Genomic DNA, 21,610 nt, shown 5'->3' on the forward strand with positions numbered 1-21,610 from the left:
TAAATGCCTAGCCACGCCAAAAGTATCTTGGACTAAGCTGATCAACAACGTCAGTACCTAGAATCTATACTTCAATATAAAAATAAGGAGATGAGGTATGATTGCCAATCATGAATGAGACAACTATCAACCAAAGTTACAAAAAAAATGGATGTAAGCAATTATAGGCAACCGTACGGCCTTAAACAATGAAAAAAAAAAAAAACCGTACAGTCGGCTATAAAAGGCCCCGACATGAAAAATATGAAACAATTCAATTGAGAAAACTAACGGCCTGATTTATAACAATAAAATTAACGAAAAACAAATATGACAGACATGAACCAACGACAACCACTGAACTTCAGGCCCATCATGTATTATTTGTGAAGTTGATACGGAATATTTATCAACAAAAATCTTGGTATCTTCCGATGAACTTTTTTAGAAAAAATACAAGATGTTCTTTGACATAACACTGGTTCATCAACTTTCTTTTCAGACACTGGTGACGCGTTATGTAGAACAAGTTTGGTCGAATTCTGTCAAGCCGTTTTGAAGAAGTTGCGGATTAAGAAGATGATATAAGCAGAAATGACCAAGTACATGTTTTGGTATGGGAAACTCCAAAAATGATAAAAAAAACAGAAAAAAAACCAAAAAGTCCTTTTTCTAAATGACTGACACAGAACCTTTGGGAAATAACGACATGAAGTATTCACATAATGCCATTATAAACTATTTTAAACTTCAATACTCAAATTTATTTTATAATATACTGGTATATATTTTAAATCTCAAAGGTTTTCTCTTAACCTTCACACATCTTCACTAAATGACACTGCAAATTTCAATTGTCATAATTATAACAATTTAAAACATAAAACATCTTTCAAGTATTATCAGGCCTCTTCGAGTTAACAAAAATAATTTAATTTATTTATAACTTAACACTATGCATGCACAATAAATCTTTCAACAAACCATTAAACGCACATAATTAAACAAACCCTTTTCCAAAGTGTTACAAATGATAAATGCATCATAAATTCTCAATTTTGTCTATTATGTTTTTGCTTTTAAAATATCCATTAACTTATCTTGAAGTATTGGAGAAATGCCCAAGGACTGTAAAATGGCTTTAGGGTCAGGCTGGCCTTCTAATAATTCTGATATGGCCTATAAAATATGAAAAGATTCATACATTACTTCACCTCCACATTGCTACATCGTACTCCTCTTTTATTAACAATTTGTCTTGACAAATCAACATTTTACTATAGCCAAAGACCAAATTGCAACAAAATACATCTGTTTTAATCGTCTTAACGAAATAAGCTTTTAAGAGCAACTAAGAGGCCTTCATTCCTATTGTTTCATCATAGCTTAAAGAATCACATATGATAATCATTTGGTGGTTGGTCAGTATGCAGGTATGCATGCTTATACTACACATTAAAATGATCTCTAATTATTATTAACTTAAATACTTTTATTTTCTCTAAAAGGTTCTATATAAAACTTGTTTCAATGGTGGCGGCAATATTAGTTGCCATGTTGTGTTACATCATATTGACTGATAGAGTGAAATTCTTAAAGAATGTTTATGCCAAGACTCAATCAGTGAAAGACGAAACATTATTTTATTACGTGTTATATAGATGTCCACCTAAGTATACAGGCAGAAATTCAAAGGAAAAGTTTATGAAAATAAATTTTCTTCACTTTCCTAGGTGACAGTCTTGGGTATCGAAACTTAACTCCGAGAGGGATTATTATACTACTTTCCAAAAAAAAAAAAAAATGAAAAAGATCATATTAATTATGGCATTTGGATTTTAATATTTTTGTATATATTCTCTGTATAAAGGAACGGTGTCAGTGAACATCATGAGATCCCAACGTTTGCTCCAAATAGCCTTTGTCATTTCAAAGAAGAAACACAAGTATTCGGGTGCTTTATCCCTTGGCGATTGATATTTATGTCAATATTTGTCCTATAAGATATAGCAAAGCTGAACCCGATTCATTGTGAGTGAAATATCAATGGTTCATATTCCTTCATTTTATCACTATAAAACATCTTTCTGTTGATTTTTTTTATATTTATATAAATATTAAAACTAGCAATCTGAGAGTGCAACAATACATTCCTCTATCGACCTCAACACGTATCTGATCAACAACTAAACAAACTATTAGTACTCAAGATTGAGCAAAATCAATTCGATAAAAAAAACGTGAACAAGTGCTGCTGAAAGTTAAGCATTTCTCGCCATACTAGTCACATCAGCTGTCATATTACATTGTCAATCTGAAAGGTCATAGTTAGTAATATTATATGTCATAATGAGTTGTATATGTAATATGTCTCTTGTCTTCAACTATAATATTACTAAATTCATTCAGAAAAGTGATTAACATATTTGTTCTATCATCCTAAAAATATGACAAGGGGGATCTTATGCTGAAAATACGAACTGTTTTCGTGACAAAGGATAAACATAATTTCTGAAAAAAAACAACATAGACAATTTTTATCAGATATACATGCATTTCTTAGAGCTACACAGTATAGTGTTTGTAGTATAGATTTACAATAAGTGTAACGAAAACCGGGGTTGACCTCAGGTGCTCGAGAAGGGTAAACATGGTGCACCAGTCGTGTTGCTCATGTAAGTACCAACTCGTTGATAAATCTAATTTGGTAGGTCACATTTGAGGAAAAGAAACAGGAATATATATTCTTTATAAAGCACAAAAATGTCAGTATTCACCTCTGAAGCTAACACAACCTTTATATAGACTTATTAAGAAGGGATATAGTTACGATACTGTTGTCAGGTCATTAAAGATTGCATATTTTGGCGTTAATATTGATTCACTTATAGGGTCTTTGCATCGGCACTAAACACATTTATTTAAAAACCAGTTGTTGGCATGACACGGGTTATGTTCTTCTCTTATATGTTATGATGGTATGATACTAAACCCCTAACGGGAAGGATTGTGCCTGATATTCATATGATGAAGACATAATCTTTCAATCAGTTTAATTGAAGTCTGGAGCTGGCATGTCAGTTAACTACTAGTAGTCTGTTGTTATCTATGTATTATTGTCATTTTGTTTATTTTCTTTGGTTACATCTTCTGACATCAGACTCGGACTTCTCTTGAACTGAATTTTAATGTGCGTATTGTTATGCGTTTACTTTTCTACATTGGCTAGAGGTATAGGGGGAGGGTTGAGATCTCATAAACATGTTTAACCCCGCCGCATTTTTGCGCCTGTCCCAAGTCAGGAGCCTCTAGCCTTTGTTAGTCTTGTATTATTTTTAATTTTAGTTTCTTGTGTACAATTTGGAGTTTAGTATGGCGTTCATTATCACTGAACTAGTATATATATTTGTTTAGGGGCCAGCTGAAGGACGCCTCCGGGTGCGGGAATTTCTCGCTGCATTGAAGACCTGTTGGTGACCTTCTGCTGTTGTCTGTTCTATGGTCGGGTTGTTGTCTCTTTGACACATTCCCCATTTCCATTCTCAATTTTAGGATTGTGGTAGCTACAATTAGAACATATCCGTCGTCATCTGTGAACCAGATATTTATTAACGGTCAACCAATTCGTGATGGCGTCCGTAAAATGTTCGAAAGGAGGGATTCAACTTCACCACTTGGAACTCTTGGTTTAAAAGTTTACTTGTAAGCAGCAACCCTCTATAAAGGAAATCATGAAAAAAGGAAATGCAAGCTCTGGAATATCGCATCAACGTGGAGATATACACTCCATGTGCAGTTGCTGCTGAAATGTTCACAATTGGGAAGATGAAATCTTTTTTGTTCTCAATCAACCTTCATGGTCAAGATATGAGGCAGAGTTTACTGTATCTGATGTATCCTTTATTTCACGTTAGATGTGATAGATGCGTTCAACATAGTCACCAAATATTGAATTATTTAGTAATTGGACATCATCTATATAGCGGAACTTGAAGTTTAAAAAAATTGCTAGCTCCTTTTCATTTTTTCGAAGCTCCTGTAAGAGGTCTGCCTCTATAAATAAAGGAACAAGTCGGCAAGAAGAGGTGCACAGTTGGTTCCAATTTGAATACCGATGGTTTGTTGAAAAACATGCCCTATAAACGTAACACATATGTTATCAATCAAGAAATCAAGCATCTTGGTAATATCAGTTTCAGAAAAAAATTGTTTTAAACTGAGTGTATTTTTTACAAAGTACGATTTATCCCCCCTCCTTTTTTCGACAAGAAACGTGTATCTACGTTGGCCATTCTTTTCTATGAAAAAAGCAGGACCACTTCTTTCAATTTGTCTTTTTAGTTTGGAATGCGGAATACTTGAATAAAGGGTAGAAAAATCAAATGTCCTATCTACTATTGCAAGAGGAAAGAGAATTAGATGTATGTACTCTAACAGATCTTTAGATTTTTTTAGTATCCACATCTGATTCACACCACCCCTAGAGTAAGTAGTTTCACAATATCTTTGAAGCTTAGATTTGATTGCCGATAAAATGATTTGAATAATTTAGAAAGAGATTTCGTTGAACACTTTGATGACCCAACAATATAACGTTGTTTGTAAAGCCACAGACCTATGATTATTTAGGATTTCATCCTTGGTAAGCGTCGTGGTGATATATGTCGAGTTTTCAAGTGAATTGCCAATACCTTGTTCATTTATTAAGAAGTTTATGCAATGTGATTTTCACACAAACACGATGTTGTTTATAGCTTTGTCTGTAGATACAACAATATATTTATCATGGAGGTAGGACAGGTGCTTTAACCACATTTGTGTCTTTAAAGATAGATGCAGCATATGTATTCATAGACCCATACAGTTTTTTTTAAATTCTAATTTGTATCAACAACACAGCTTTAAAGCTCGGAAAGAGTGTCTTCTTTTTTGCGTTTAACCCATTATCTGGCATAATCCTCGACTGAGGGCTACAGCGTACTGATTACCTAAGTAATTTCATAGATTTGTTAGAAAGTCTATTTGAAAAATGAGCCACATATCAGATGCTCCTCGGATTTTTTTTTTGCAGTACTTAAATCCAGGATTATATCTTTATGGAAATTTATGAAAACAGGAAAACTGCAGTACAGTTCACTCTTAGGTGGAAAGTAAAAGGTCTGACAAAAGGGTTTGATATAATTGGCAATCATTGAAATTAATAAAAAAAAATATTTCGATTTCCAAGATTAAACTACAATATATTTCCATCATCTACATACTTGATAAAACAGACAAAATCATTTAATATCTAACTTGTGAAGGACTATTTTCTCTTTTTCAAAATGTTTATACGATGAAGTACAATTTGCTTAGAAAACCGAAAGAAAATATGGTTGTAAGTTTTAAAAATAAGAAGGTTGTGGAATTCTAAGGAAGAAAAATAAATAAAGCCTCCCCCACTTCCGATGAAATATTACCATTGGGTTAAAAAAGATACTAAAACCTCCATTAGATAAGCTAGTCATATCTTTATTTTATGACACCATTTTGATACAGAAATTGAGCACGGTTATACTAACTATCGTCAAGATTATACATCCTCTATTGTTTACCTGTATGATAAGTAGTCTTACTCGTAGTACAACAGTTACTGTAAATCTCTAGTGAGAGAGCACAGATAACATCTTTAAAATATGCAGATGAATTGAATCTTAATTTTATATGGTTTCGTATCAATTCGATTTTTTTTCCAGCCAACATTTATTATAGGAACAAAATGTTCCCAACAAAATTTGTTTGGAAAAAATTCCTGATAAACGCAATATTCGATCAAAACATAGTAACAATTTTTTTCCGTGCTTGATAAGAGAATGAATTTACAAAACAAAAAATGAATTTTCCCGGTGAAATATATTATATTAATGAGAACGAATCAAGTGCGTATGTTATTAAATGAATTTCTTAGCATTTTCTGGGTTAGATTCATAATAAAACTACAGCCTAAAATATCCTTTTTAAAAGAAATAATAGTTTGTTGCACGTCTGAATATAAAATAAGTTATGAGCCAGCTTTGGTGAGAATATATAAGATTAATTGCTACTAAATTTTCAATAAATTGCATATAAATATAGAGTGTCATAAAGGTATGCGTTAAATCATGACACACTTCATTCGAAACTCTAGACAATGCAAATAAAGACAATAACACATATTGAACTTGCAGGTAACTTACATCGAGTTCTCCGTCTGATAATGATCCTAAAACTCGCTGTGTCTCAGACTCTATCTTGTCTTTAATTTCTTTCTAAAAAGGTTAGAGATTTAAATTGTGTGTGAAGGGAGGTAAGTCAAATTAATCTTCCGTTTTCGATTACTAGTACATGTTTGAAAAATATTCGTTTTCAAAGAAGGCTTGACTCGGAGTCAAAATGGTGTGCCCGGTTTGAGGAACATGTACATGTCAAAAGATGTGATGTATATATACCTCATTTACACAAACAAACAATAGCAAATTAACATAAAACATACATGAGCATATGGTTTTTATCAATTGAAAAAAGTCAACATCATATGTCATGTTTCAAATCACTTCAAATTTAGACAATTTGTAAATTAATTTAACAGAGACTAACAAAGATTTGTAAACTACACCAATTTTTTTAAAGCATAAAAAGACATATGCGACGTCCCTGACTCCGAGCAGTGAGAGCACACATGTGTCAATAAAAATCAGTTCAGAAATACACTAACCTCTATGAGAAAGGTCTTTACAGATGACACCAAAAAAACAAGGGTCAATTTTTCAAAATGATATCGTATCAAGAAATGCTTGTCACTACTTTAAGTAGCTCAAATCTTAGATAGACGTCATTATCACCGCAGGTAAGTACATATTGGTAGTTTAATCTGCTGACTATGAACTAATGAACAAGCTCGTTAACGTCTACCTTAGCGTGTCGGTCTTGTGAAAAAGTGTGCATACTACATGTGGTATAAATGCATGAAATATTTTTATTGCATGTTAAATATCAAAACCTTCATCAATTCAATAAGAAACTTAAAATCTGATCGATTTATAAGAGCTTATATTTCGCAAATAAATATTATATTAGCGTGCATTCTGTATGAGCATGATCTTTCTGTAATCATGTGTTTTCGAAAAATATAGTATATTTTCTAGTAGTTTATATCCTAGTATTAGCTTTATCTATGCGTTGAAGCTTGTATTTGATTGTGAGTTTCCTGTAAAAAATTGAATGTACCATGTACATTGTGCTTAATGAAGATCGTTCTCGATGGTACCAAAACTGAAGTGACAATTCTTTCAGGAAAAGTTGATCTCACACGGTTTTAGATGTTCTGTTCTGTTCATTCCAAACATTTGTGTCTCTAAGATACATGATGTGTTTTGTCATTTGATAAGGGACTTTCTGTTTTGAATTTTCCTTGGAGTTCAGTATTTTTGCTATTTAACTTTTTATAACTGATGAAGTTTATTCCAGAAACACATGTCATGTCAATCGATATTTGTATAACACGTTTTCAAGTAGAATTCAAAATCGTCGATTCCATGGTGCATAATTATATCCTAAAAGCTCATCAAAGAGACCATGCTTATAGATTCAAGTACTCCAGATGCTCGTTTCGTCTACGTAAGTGTCGCTCGGACCGCTAATGGATCCAACACAAATGCATATATATATAATTCTTTTACTTTAAAGAGAAGTTATGCATCCTTGTTGAGTTCCTAAGTTGAGATATTTAATCAAAAGATATGTCAGTACCATTTCGAGCCGGGATTATAAGTAATCCCGATATTGAATAGACTTGTTCATACCGCTCCGTGTATAACCATCTGTAATCACGACAGTGCTTTTTACGCAATCACATGTATAGGTCAACTCTATGTCAGAGGTATGTGATAAAAATAACTCTGTTTGCAATTACTGTTTTTGTTTCCTTTTATTTTTGTTATATAAACTAGACCTTTGGTTTCCCATTTGGTCATCCAAAAGCCTTTTATTGCTTCTTATACGGTATGTGTTCTGATCATTGTTGTAGTGCGTACGTTGACCTGACCAGTTATCATTGTTCACATCTTTGACCTTTATTTATCTCATCGGCATTCCTATCAGATCTCATTATTGTGTATGTCAACTTTCTCGAAATACCACTCCCTACCTTTTAGGGAGCAAGGGAAGATGACATTCAAAAGGGATATTAGTTGTAACCATATCAATAAATCATATAAACAAAATCGCATTGTCGGAAATGAAATATTATTATTGGAACAAATGAAAGGTTGATGGTGTAATACCACCAATCATGGTATGTCACATCCGGTTTCATGCGAAAAAAGGTCAAAAAAATATTCCCGTGAATTTAACAGTTGTGGGAAATTAACCCTGCATTTCATTGCAGAAAAAAACATTTCTGAGTCATAAACATATATCTTGAAAAATTCAAAGCATTATTCCTTTTATATTTAGTGTTTCTATAAAATATTTTGGAAACTTGGGGTAACATGGTTACTAATGCTTGTAAACAGGAAAAAAGGGATGAAAATTTGATTGGTTAACTTCCAGTTTTGGTTATTATCTTATGTTATGTGCAATGATGTGAAATTTTGACTGTAGTACTGGACAGGATGAAACTTTACTCATGCAAAGTATGTCTTTATTTGAAACAAACATAAATTCTGCACATTTTTTTGAAAAATTCCAATTTAACAAAGACTATTAAGGGAAAACAATGGTGGTATTACTCGTATTTAGGGAAGCATATGCACCTTTGACCTTGTATGTACTCTCATTTTTTTAAATTTCATGCTATTAACTATTTCACTCAAATATTTCAAAAATGAAATATTCTGAATGGATTGAGTCTCATAAACACATTTCAAGAAAAAAATGCTTTCAAATAGGGCTCCACCATGAATATATGTATGCAGAGAAGTCATACTCAGTGTTTTTGGGCGGCTTTTTCCGACTTTTTCTCCTTATTTCTTATATTTAGCTAACAAGTAAACTTTTCCTAACAAGTATATGAAATGATTTTTGAATCAGTAAAAGCGAATTATTCACTATAAGGGAACTAATATATGTACATCTCTGGAATGTGGCGTAAATTTAAGTTTAACGTAAGGACTTATTGAAGTTTAAACATATTTTATTTGCTTAAATATGCAAAAATTGACTTATTGAAACCTCCATGGAGTCAGTAAACTCTTATATGGTTGGTTCATTCAGTTTTAACATTCAATTATTCATTTATTATCACATTTCTTACATAAATGTGTAGTAATTACCCTAAAATTTTGAATTTTTAGTAAAAAAAATCCAAATTTAGAGGGAATGAGAGATACACAGGGACCAAAAGGGACCTTATAATGAAGACAAAGAGGTGCATTAGTGGTGTTTATCATCTAAGAGTCATCTTTTGTATCTTATCCAACTTTTTATTCAGATGAGAGATGAATATTTGATCATTTATTGGTCCACACTATATTCTTTAATGATGCGGAATGATTTGGATTTTTCAAAGAAATTTTGCTTAAATCGCTGTAGATGTTGGCTTACATTATAATGAATTTCTCTCAAAATATTTAACTGATTATTATTTAACTTGAGAGTAATGCTTGAAATAACCAGTATTTTAATCTTTAAAAAATCACATTCTGTTTATTCAACAACAATGTCTTTTTCATGGCGCAAATGCAAAATACTGGCGATAACAAGGCCAAAAATAATGTACATCTTTTCATATTGCCATAATTGGGTGCATATAAATGTACGAATATTCCATATTCCAGAAATAGTGGTAAGGGTACATGTCAGACATACATGTTTTATGATGAACGGGTATTTTGTCTTACCTTTTCCTTTCTCGTCGACTCAACTTCCATTAAGGCCAAGTTACCATACGTTTCTTGAATGGCTATAAAAAGAATAAATATTTTAAATTATATTAATAATACTAGAACATTGTGAATTATACATGTATAGTCAAATTAAACAAAAGCAAAATCTACATAACAAGAAATTGTCAAATCAATTGAATTAACACAGGATGTGGTACACATAAAATTAGTAAGTATTCTAAAGATAATTTTCTAATGAATAAACAAACTCATCGGATCAAATTAATTTGATGCTATTGTTTTGGTATACAGTAGCATAATTATAGCTTGAAGGATTGATGTAGTCTTCTGTTAATGTAGATGTCCTTGCCTTCCGATTACTAAGACTGTAATTTAATTAACCTCGTACATACTTAAACTTAAACATCATGAAAAAATGATGTAGGTAAAAAAAAGGATTTTATGACTGATAACGAATAAGTTTTATATGTCCGTTCTTGAAATGGTTTAATCATAATTTATCCAAAATACTGTAAATGTAGATTATTGATTTTTTTTTCACATATTTTTGTTTCATTGGAAAGAAAGAAAAAAAATCATTTGAATGTATTACAAACTTGAAAACTGGAAAGAGCAAAACTGTAAATGTTTAATAGTCAGAAAATGTTTTGTAAAACATTTATTCACAAAAAAAAAAACAATCATGTGAATCATACTCTCATATTCAATCTACTGGATTTTTTCTTGGATTCGACAGCATAAAAGTTACAAATAAGTTAGTTCAAATGGAATATAAATGGAAACTATGTAATGGCATTTGCGGTTACAGTTTAAGTAAAGTAAGTGGAAGCATTTCGTTGGTTAATTTAAATGAATTTGTTAGCATGCTTTGGTATTCTAGAAGATTGCTAAAACTACTGATAATTCATTTTGTTAAGGCTTTTAAGTGCGTGTGTCGCTCACCTAGGTCTATGTACATTTTCAACATTGGACACTTTTCAACATTGTAGACTATTATGTAAGTCATGACTAAAATCTCTTTTTTGTTGATCTTTTATTGCTGTTATGTTTTTTCTGATTACAGTTTATCTTTGTCTTTTATAGTTTTTGCGGGTTATAGCTCCTATAAGAAGACAACTGACCATTTCAATTTAAGCTGACCTATTTGCAGATCTTGTTTTGCTTATCGTTTTCGCTTTTAAAGTTTCAATATATCTATTATAGTTTTCAACATAATAAACAAATACGCAAACAATTGGTAAAAACTGTCATTTAAAGAGTTGACAAATGATTTCAGCAATATCAACTTATTTGTAAATATTGCCTTTTGAATCATTTTTGGTATTTAAAGTTTCACTGTATCTATTATATTTTCAAGATTACATCAAAAATTGGTAAAAAAAACATCCTATAAGGAGTCGAATAACGATTTCTACCATGTTGGCTTATTTGTAGATTTTGTCTTGCTGGTCCTATTTGTTATCTAAAGTTTCTTTCTAGCTACTATAATTTTCAAGATAATAGGTAAAAACATTTTTCTATAAAAATGGTACTTTAAGGGCAAAAACTCATATAAGAAGTCGTCTGACAGTTAAGATGTAATATACAATAGTAAGAACTCAATATTTTGAACAATTCTGCACCCGTTAAATTTTCTCTTATCTATTACGGTTTTCAAGATAATAGCCAAATCATTCATTTTACCCCTATTTTAAGCCATGTCGGCCATCTTGGTTGGAAGGTGGGGTCATCGGACACATTTTTTAAACTAGTTACCCCAATAATGATTGTGGCAAAGTTTGGTTATTTTTGGCTCGTTAGTTTCAGAGGATTAGATCTTTGCTAAAGTTAACAGACGACGAACGACGATGGCAGACGAAGGACGACGACAGACGACGGACGCCAAGTGATGGCAAAAGCTCACACTGGCTCTTCGGACCATGTGAGCTTAGCAACGAATTTGTATGCACTACATGCTAGTTTCTTATCTAGTTACACTTTTGGTTAAACATCACTGTTTGACTAAACGTGTACTTATCCAGAGAAACATCTTAACATGACAAACGTGACACACTTTTTCATTTGGTCCAGGTCTGCTGCTTCAAGCTCTTTTTCATCAAAATACCACACTGTAACGGCGTATCTGTGCACAAAAGAAAAAACGAAGTACAATGTATCTACAAAAGAATAAACAGCATATCTATTCAAAATATTGCACTTTAGAAAATGCAGGTACAAACTTTTGCATTCAATATATAACTGAATAAGAGTAAACTCTTGAACCAGTCTGAATTTCTAAAATTCACAGAATTAAGAAGGTTGACAAAGGTCAAGGGTCATAACTCAAATTACTTGTATGTTTTCATAAATATTTTCTAAGCTTTTAAGAATCACAACTTATTTCAATTTTGCATGACATAAATTCATAAAACAATTGATGAATCAGACTATCAATTTTCAATTTCCGTTGAAAAAGCTTCAAATAACTGACAGGACGAGGATGCCCCCATTGGTAGAGATGCGTCATAATAATATTTACTATCCCACTGAAATCCTAATAAATGATGATCCTTTTCTGAATTAGAATTAAGCAAAATGCGTCTTTAATGTCACTTTTAGCCATTAGACACCGTGAACCATACAACTGGACTAATTCTATAACTGTCTCAATATTTTGGTATTGCACTGCTGAAAATTCTGGAGAAATACCAGAATTAACTGAATTTCCTTGAGGGTAGGACAAATCATGAATTAATCTAAATGAATTCGGCTCTTTCTTTGGAAATAACCCTAAAGGGAAACAAACAAAATTAGGGAAAGGTGCATTTTTGAAGGGACTTTTAATACGCCCCAACTTTAATTCTTTTTCAATTCTTGATTGTACTACAACTGGATTTTCTCTGGCGCTATTATGATTTCGAGGAAAATTTAATTCAGATCTTGAAAAAGAAGAATTTATTGAAAACCCATGTGTAAAACCATGTATCAATTTCTCTTTCAACTGTTGATTGTAACCCGATAAATATTTATTTAATTCATGAACTTTTACCGGAGAAGGAAGGTTTGGCAGAGGTTGCTCGTTTAACTTGGCCCTCTGTACAAGTGAGGGTACAATGTTCATTGCTGAAATGGACACACTGGTGTTTAAGTTTACAGTTTTTGGAGGTACATTCCCCTGACTTACAGAAGGCCCAAAAATAGCCGATGGGGAACTGAAATTGTTGTTGGACCCTTCTTGGAAATGTATTTTTAGAGGTATTCATAAAGGAGCTCCTATCCTGAGACGTGACACCGTTAGACCGTTCAGTCAGAGATACAGACCTCCATAACTCGTCATTTATGGTATCCCATCTCAAATGTAGAATTTTTCTAACCCTTCTAAATTGCTCATCATATGTTTTAGCTGCTTGAAACCCCAAAGATTTACATAAACCATGAATAGTATAACCATACTTTATCAAGGCCAAAGCAGAATTCAAAGGCTTTCCTAAATAAATGGACATAAATATGTCAAAAGCATTCATTCACTAATGAATTGATTGGAGCTCCCTTTTGTTTTTCCTATTTGAAATAGTGATGTTAAAATTTTCAAACAAAGTTGAGGAATCTTCCTCAATATTAGACGGCAGCAAAAAGGCAAAATTCACATAATTGTCTGCCCAAACATCATCTTTTAGCTTACAACTAACATGAAAATCTATTGGTATAGAATGTTTTAACATATGACATGCATAGGGAGTGTCTACATTAGCAGAGCTTGAGTGGAACTGCTGACCAGGTATTACATCCGGATCCGATGATAAGGGTGGCTGAAATAATGCTAATGATGAGTCATGGTCATCACTGTTGTCATGTTGTATAGTTGCCAACGGTGGTATACTTGTAATAAATGGAATCTGCATAGACTGTGCTGAGCTTGTATGACCAGTTTGTGATCTGACCATTTAAACAGTTTAATTTGATGGAACAAATTGCAATTGGCTCAGAGTTTTGAACGAACTTCAAATTGTTTCATGCAAAAAAAAGGGTTATTGCACGAATATTCGGGAACATAAGTACAATAATTATATAGTGTGTAGTAGATTCTGATTCTTTTATTTGTTTCTAATAATGGCATCTGGATGCCTGTTAATGATCATGATGATTATTTCCACCTTGTTTCGAAATTATTCTGGAAGAGCTTAGATAAAAAATTCTTTCCAAGTTTTCTTTGCTGAACATACATGTAGGAATCTGTTGGTTTTTTAATTATATTGTGTGCATTTTTTTTTACCACGGTTTAGATGTACATTTTGTAACTAGTAACGAACCCCCCAAAGTATTCTTGGAAGTACTTGATATATTATTTTTCTTCTTTTCCTTTTTTTGTTTAAAAACCATGTGTTCATAATCAGTTGTCAGAACAATAGTGTTTAGGCAAGTGCTTTTCACGAGAATATGTAAACATGTCGAAAATTAATTCAAAAGAGAACACGTCAGCAGCATCCGTTCGTTATGAATCAGTTAAAATTGTTATCGGTATTTGTTTCACTTATTTCCCCCTAAATTAAATACATGGTATTGGTGTAATAATTCCTTACTTAACCTTTACTGCAGTCGGTTAAATCATGCAAAGTTTGATGAAATAAATTACACTTTTTCATCAGTGATGATATTGAGATTTGATTGGAAGAATGGATATAAGTTTAAAGAATAAACTCACCAAATTCAGTTATAAAAAGTTAAAATTGTGGAATGAATGAATAAGACAAACGGTGTCACATTGAGTTTCTCTTGAAAATATTTTTTGTGGAAATCAACTGCTATCAACTGTGACAGCTTACTTATTCATTTCACAATTTTAACTTTTATATTTGAATTTTGGGATTTTTTATTCTGTTTAATTTAATATCCAAAGTAAGGGAACTAGTACATCTTTCTAACATTTTTAGGAATTTTAAGTGACTTTAATTTGTCAAATGTTATTTTACAATTAAATACACATACACACTTAACCTTGATTATTCAAATATAAACTTTCCTTTCTTTCATTTCATGAGCTTCTGCATTTGTATTATATATTTTCGTATGAGACGATACGTTTGAATATACTTTTGTTTAAATGCAGCAACTTTATACAGGAAGTTTTTTTTGTAAAAATCTATACATTTAGAATTCAGACGGCTTCAACAAACTTTTGCGGTCGACTTTTTCGAAGGCTTGTCTCAATGGAATAACTATGAACATGAAATTGTAAGACGGATGGTTTAATCATATCAAGAAAAGCTCACCAGGTTGGAGCACATGTTCAATTTCTCACTTCTTTTTGTTTCACAATTTCTTTCGTAGACGTTGAAACCAAGGCTGCGGGGTACGCTCATTTTAAAATATTAGTTTGAATGAATGTCTCAATTCCTTCCACCCCTAAAAAATGAATTCTAATCAAAAGAATCAAAGACTGCTCCAACAGAGTTATGATGAAGAAAGAGCGAATTCGGCACTTCATAAGTTTCACGGTCACCATCACAAATTTCTTGACCGTTACGATATGTCGGTGTCTTAAGTCACTAGGGACATATTTCCTCAGTCTTCTACATTTCTATCTAGATACCAGTGTAGTCGTCTAATCTTTGCATGGAGGGTCATGGATGCAGAGTAGGAGACACTCACCTTGACTTTCGACGCACCTTGTCTCGCACCTTTTGGAGTTCATGCCATTCCCTCAGTTTTTGTTTGTTACCCTTATTTGTCTCTTCCTAATCGATATGCGATATTTGAACAACAATAAACTACTGTCTCCTTAATTTTTTTCGTTATAAAGTATTTTTTAACTTGAAGAGCTATATAGTTTAGATTATATAGCTCTTCAAGAGTTTTGGTTCTTGTACATCATTGGCTTTCAAATACTTGGCTTTAGGAATTCCTCATGAAAGTCAAAAGCACTTCGGACGCATGAAATTCATAACGTGTTGATTTCCATATTTTGAATAGTTGCTAAATTTTTATTTAAGAATTACGATTCTTTATTCGTTATATTAAAGAAAATTTTAGTTTCCATGTCAGTCACGCAACTAATAAAAGCTAACCTATCCCCACTTTTCAACGTTCTTAGATTATAGGTCATTATTACGAAATACATCATGCGTTTATAGTGCGACTGCTTATTGGGCTTTTATTATAAGAAACGAAGAAAAAAAAACTTCATGAAATGCTTTACGAAAACATCCATGTAGATGTAAATCAAAGAAAAAAGCATTTATTAGATTTGATTGTTATATTTCTTTAAGTTGGTGGTAGAACTAACCCGCTATAACAGTTGGTTCTTATCTGCCAGAACCCAAAGAGTTTAATTATCAATATAATTATGTCTCTTTCAAATAATTATTTGTTAAATTTAGCAACAAAAACAGCTAGGTGTAACATCAGAAGATGTTAACTCGAATCCCGCCATCTGCAAAATATGTCCGAGTCTAAGGTGTATATGCTATTTCTATAATGAATATTTTTAAAATGAGTGATGTACGTCTTCCATTACAGTCATTATAAAATTATGATAACGAAAAAAAGAAAGTAACTAGAAAGAGTAAGTTTGTAAAATCGTCGTGAAAAAAAAAAAACAAAAAAAAAAATCCCAAAAGATCAGTTAAGTTGTTTTAACAACTCAGATCCGTCGGAAATGCGACATAAAACTTCATAAGAATGAACAACAACGTACAACATGACACTAACCGGGTTTCCGTATATAGAAATTCAATGATTTTATTTTATTTTAACTTGATTGATAGACCTATGTCATTTGATATCAAATGTGTTTTTTTTTTAATTTAAATCGCCAACAATTCATAGAAATGGTAGGTTTTGAATAACATTACGAATGAGGAAATTCTTTTAAATATATTGTTATAATGGAAAGCCAATTGGTCGTTATTATAGTCTTAGTTTCGCTATCATCATTCCTAAATAGTGGCTTATCACTGTTGAAGATGCAAGGGTCATCTTCATCAAAGTGGTAGATACTCCGGTGTTAGAACATCTATTACATTTTTACAGTCCCTCTTTAACAACACCACTCAAATTTGTATAACAAAATACTTAAATAAGGTTCTTGTTGCGTACATGCACCTCGAATGTTTCTCTTACATAACGAATTATAATACAATATTCTGATAGTCTAAAATATAAAAATCTTACAATAGGTATACAAATTTAAATTGATAAAACAAGGTTTAGTTAATCCTGTTCCGCAGATATTTGTTTAAAAATATTACAAAGAATAAATAAAATAAACATATGAATTATTTGAAATAACTAATAAACCGATCTATGATGTCTAGTCCATCGTTGTTAGTGTTTGTTCGATCTATGAGTTTTCAATATCCCCCTGGTATCTTCTGTCTCTTTTTCTAACACGAAGATGAACCTTTTTTCGTTTGAATGGTTTCATTTATTGTGATGCCACGGTCTTTTATAGCTGACTATACGGTATGTGTCATAATTGAAGGCCGTGCGGTGACCTATAGTTCCTCACATCAACATCATTTAGACTTTGTTGGACAGTTTTTTTCATTGGATATCATACCACATCTCCTTATTTTTTTATATATCTTGAATATTATATATCAAGGTCAGGAGATTCCACCTATACCTGTTGTACATTCTTCGATATAAAAAAGAAGATGTGGTATGATTGCCAATGAGACAACTCTCCACAAGAGACTAAATGACACAGAAATTAACAACTATAGGTCACCGTACGGCCTTCAACAATGAGCAAAGCCCATACCGCACAGTCAGCTATAAAAGGCCCCGAAATGACAATGTAAAACAATTCAAACGAGAAAACTGACGGCCTAATTTATGTACAAAAAATGAACGAAAAACAAATATGTAACACATAAACAAACGACAACCACTGAATTACAGGCTCCTGACTTGGGACAGGCACATGCATACAGAATGTGGCTGGTTTAAACATGTTAGCGGGATCCCAACCCTCCCCCTAACCTGGGACAGTGGTGTAACAGTACAACATAAGAACGAACTATAAAAGAAAATTGAAAGAGGCTTAACTCATCAGATGGACAAAAATACAAATACTACAAATACAAGTGAACGTGGCCGGGTACTTGTACATCCAAACAACAAAAAGACACTAAGTACAGATCTGAGAGTACTCGCAGTTACTGACAGCTAGTTCAAAGCCACTAACAACTAATAAAAATAATCATGCATCTAAGACTAAATTATCAATCCGTACACATCCAACATCCAATGGATTTAGTGTAAAGATGTCATAAACAGTCAGAGAAAAACATGACCTTGGGCAATGCCAAGATACAGGTATCGACAGATTGTAGTTCCATGAATGTGTATATGTATATAACAATAATATTTAGTTTGCTTTTAATTTACTGATAACAAAATCAATATTAGTACCAATAAAAACAATATTTTTGAATTGGTAACCTTTTAGAATAAGTTTATTTAAAGGATCGATAAGTTTACCAGGATCGTTTCTAAATTACCGGGCACGGAAAACAATATTGCCGTAAAAATGAGGATGTGCAATCCCGTTTGAAATAATTTTTCTACAGGTACAACCAAATTTCAAAACCAAATCTTTATATCTGTGGAAGAATTTAGTAAAGGTTTTAAGTAATTTGTGGTAACGAAATCCCTGGCTTAATAATTTACCAGTAATACATAGATTACGTTCGTTAAAATAAAAAACGTCACAACAGACACGGGCATAGCGAACGAGTTGTGAAATATAAACACCGTAAGATGGTGCCAAAGGAACATCACCATCCAAAAAGGGAAAATTAACAATAGGGAACGAAAAATCGACCCTTTTGTCGTAAATTTTAGTGTGAAGTTTCCCGTGTAAAACCGAAATATCTAAATCTAGGAAAGGACAGTCGTTACCGTTTAAATTTGATTTATTTAAAGTAAGTTCCTTTGGGTAAATGTCGGCAGTATATTGAGAAAATTCTTGATTATTTAACAAAAAATATCATCAATATAACGGTAAGTGTTGTTGAATTTATCAATTAAATGCAATTTAGACGGGTCTTTACTGAGTTTGGTCATAAACTGTGATTCATAACAGTACAAAAACAAGTCTTCTATTAAAGGGGCGCAATTAGTGCCCATAGGAATACCTACAACCTGTCGATAAACTTTGCTGCCGAAACGTACATAAATATTATCAAGGAGAAAATTTACAGCTTCAATCATCTCATCATACCTCCAGTAAGTATATCTAGCATATTTACCTTTCTCATTAGAGAAGAAGGCTTTAAATGAGTTGCAGCAAATATATTTGCATTCAGATTTACCAAACGACCATTTAATTAAATAGTCAAATTTTTGTTTGATAAGATTGTGTGGAAGTGTAGTGTAAAAAGTAGAAAAGTCAAAACTGTCAACAGAATCAAAAGGACCATCAAAAGCACGTAATTTATCTAAAACATCCAAAGAATTTTTTACACTCCAAAAATGGTTAATTCCACTATTTTCATATATTTTATTACAATAGTTTATGATAAGCTCTTTGATAGTAGTTAAGGAACTTGTTAAAAGCACTGAAAGATTAGTTGTAGAACACTTATTAGAGGCCGAGATGAAACGATATTTTACTGTTTTTTTTTTTGTGTAGTTTAGGTAACCAACACATAGTAGGGCGATGTATGTTTTGTTATTTTCCTGATCGAATTAAAAAAGGGTAAAAGTTAGGGAGTAAAATAAACCGACAAGTTTAGCTGCGCCTCAATTTTCTTTGGTGAATTCGGTGTTATTGGCAGATTTTTGATAGTCTCTTAATTCACAACTTTACTATTAGGACCAATCTGATTGTAATACAGATCTTGTATCAACGCTTCGCTTACAAGGACCTGACAACGCTTTGGTTACAAGGATCTGAAAACGCTTCGATTATAATGATCTGACAACGCTTTGGTTACAAGGATCTGACAACGCTTTGGTTACAAGGATCTGACAACGCTTTGGTTCCAAGGATCAGAAAACGCTTCACTTACAAGGATATGACAGCGCTTTGTTTATAAGGATCTGACAACGCTTCGATTACAATGATCTGACAACGCTTCGCTTACAAGGATCTGACAACGCTTCGGTTACAAGGATCTGACGATCTGACAACGCTTTGGTTACAAGGCTCTGACAACGCTTCGGTTACAATGATCTGACAACGCTTCGGTTACAAGGATCTTACAACGCTTTGGTTACAAAGATCTGACAGCGCTTAGGTTACAAGGATCTGACAACGCTTTGGTTACAAGGATCTGATAACACTTTGGTTACAAGGATCTGAAAATGCTTTGGTTACAAGGATCTGACACCGCTTTAATTACAAGGATTTGACAGCGCTTCACTTACAAGGATCTTACAACGCTTCGCTTACAAGGATCTGACAACGCTTCGCTTACAAGGATGTGACAACGCTTTGGTTACAATGATCTGACAACGCTTTGGTTACAAGAATCTGATAGCGCTTTGGTTACAAGGATCCGACAACGCTTTGGTTACAAGGATCTGACCACGCTTTGGTTGCAAGGATCTGACAGCGCTTCGTACTATTTTCTGTTTTAAAGGCCTTTCTGTGTTATCTGAATTTGTCATGATGATGCACCTCTTCAAAGATTTTAAAGACTGATATTTCATTGGCTAATATTATAACTACAAGGTGAGGAAGTAGAACTGATTTGTTTTTCTTCTTAGTCGTTAGGTTGACGTAAACCATACCTTCCCCCTTTTAGACATATCAAAAAAGAAAAACATGTAACTCACAATTAATCAAAAAAATTGTATATTTAGGAAAACTTAATGTTGAACTTGTTAAAAAATAACTCATCAAAGATACCAGGCTTATATATTTAGTACGCGCATTTCGTCTACACCAGACTCATCAGGGACGCTCGAATCAAAATAGTTGAAAAGACAAATCAACAAAAAGTTGAAAAGAATTGAAACCAATAATTCAAAAAATGTTTGGCCAAATCTGGTCATCTCTATGACTTGGGTAGAAACACCTTTCATCAGCAATGCTGTTTATGCTACAGAACTCTAAAGGTTTTGTTCAAATGTCTCAAATTGATAAGGAAGAGACGAATAAGGGTAACAAACAAAAACTGAAGGAATCGCATGAACTACAAAAAGAGCGATCTGTTAACCAAGTGGCTGTAAATACACGTCACAGATAACAGACTTTCAACCATGAAAAAAAGTGCTTTAATTTGTTGTCTTCTTAACGTTCAGTGACAGATAACCAAATATAAGTCTATTGACGAATGGTTTTTTTTAATTAGTTTTATGTGAAATAGGATTCTAAGGAAACTCCAATTCCATTTCTTTAAAAATCCTTCAGAACCAATCTTAATGAAACATCATGTTTTTTTTTAATTTATAAAGTTGTCTATTTCAATTTTATTTTAAGATTTTATAAATAATATAAAGATATTTATAACAACTCAAAATTACTTCTTCTGAATTTTAATAATCTTAATCAGGTTAAAAGCTGATGCCAGCGATGCCAATTTTCGTCGACTTCGTTTGTTCTTATCTCGATTGCAAATTTGCAAATCTGATAAGGCGCTGCGATTGACAACGGCAGGAGGATGTCCGACTAATTCTACTACAGAATGTTTAACAACCCATACTGTTTGTGTTCTTCTCCAGACCCCGAGGTCATTGGTGAGGGCGTAATAATAATATGATCGCTGATTGTTTGTGTTATAGCCAACATTATACAGTGGAGACTGGTTACGCATTTAAGGCTTGGTTTTGTAATAGTT

General features: G+C 32.6%; 1 long non-coding RNA gene across 1 annotated transcript; it reads right to left on the bottom strand.

Moving 5' to 3' along the window:
• Positions 1-223: 223 nt before the first annotated feature.
• Positions 224-10,193, bottom strand: LOC127738200 (uncharacterized). The gene is made up of 3 exons (XR_007999958.1): positions 9,837-10,193; positions 6,195-6,266; positions 224-1,158 (listed from the first exon to the last, which is right to left on the bottom strand). It is a non-coding gene; the product is annotated as an uncharacterized LOC127738200 (long non-coding RNA).
• Between the last annotated feature and the right edge of the window lie 11,417 nt (positions 10,194-21,610).

The sequence above is a fragment of the Mytilus californianus genome, unplaced genomic scaffold, assembly GCF_021869535.1.
Source record: "Mytilus californianus isolate M0D057914Y unplaced genomic scaffold, xbMytCali1.0.p SCAF_4, whole genome shotgun sequence".
In the NCBI taxonomy this organism is placed as follows: Eukaryota; Metazoa; Mollusca; class Bivalvia; order Mytilida; family Mytilidae; genus Mytilus; species Mytilus californianus.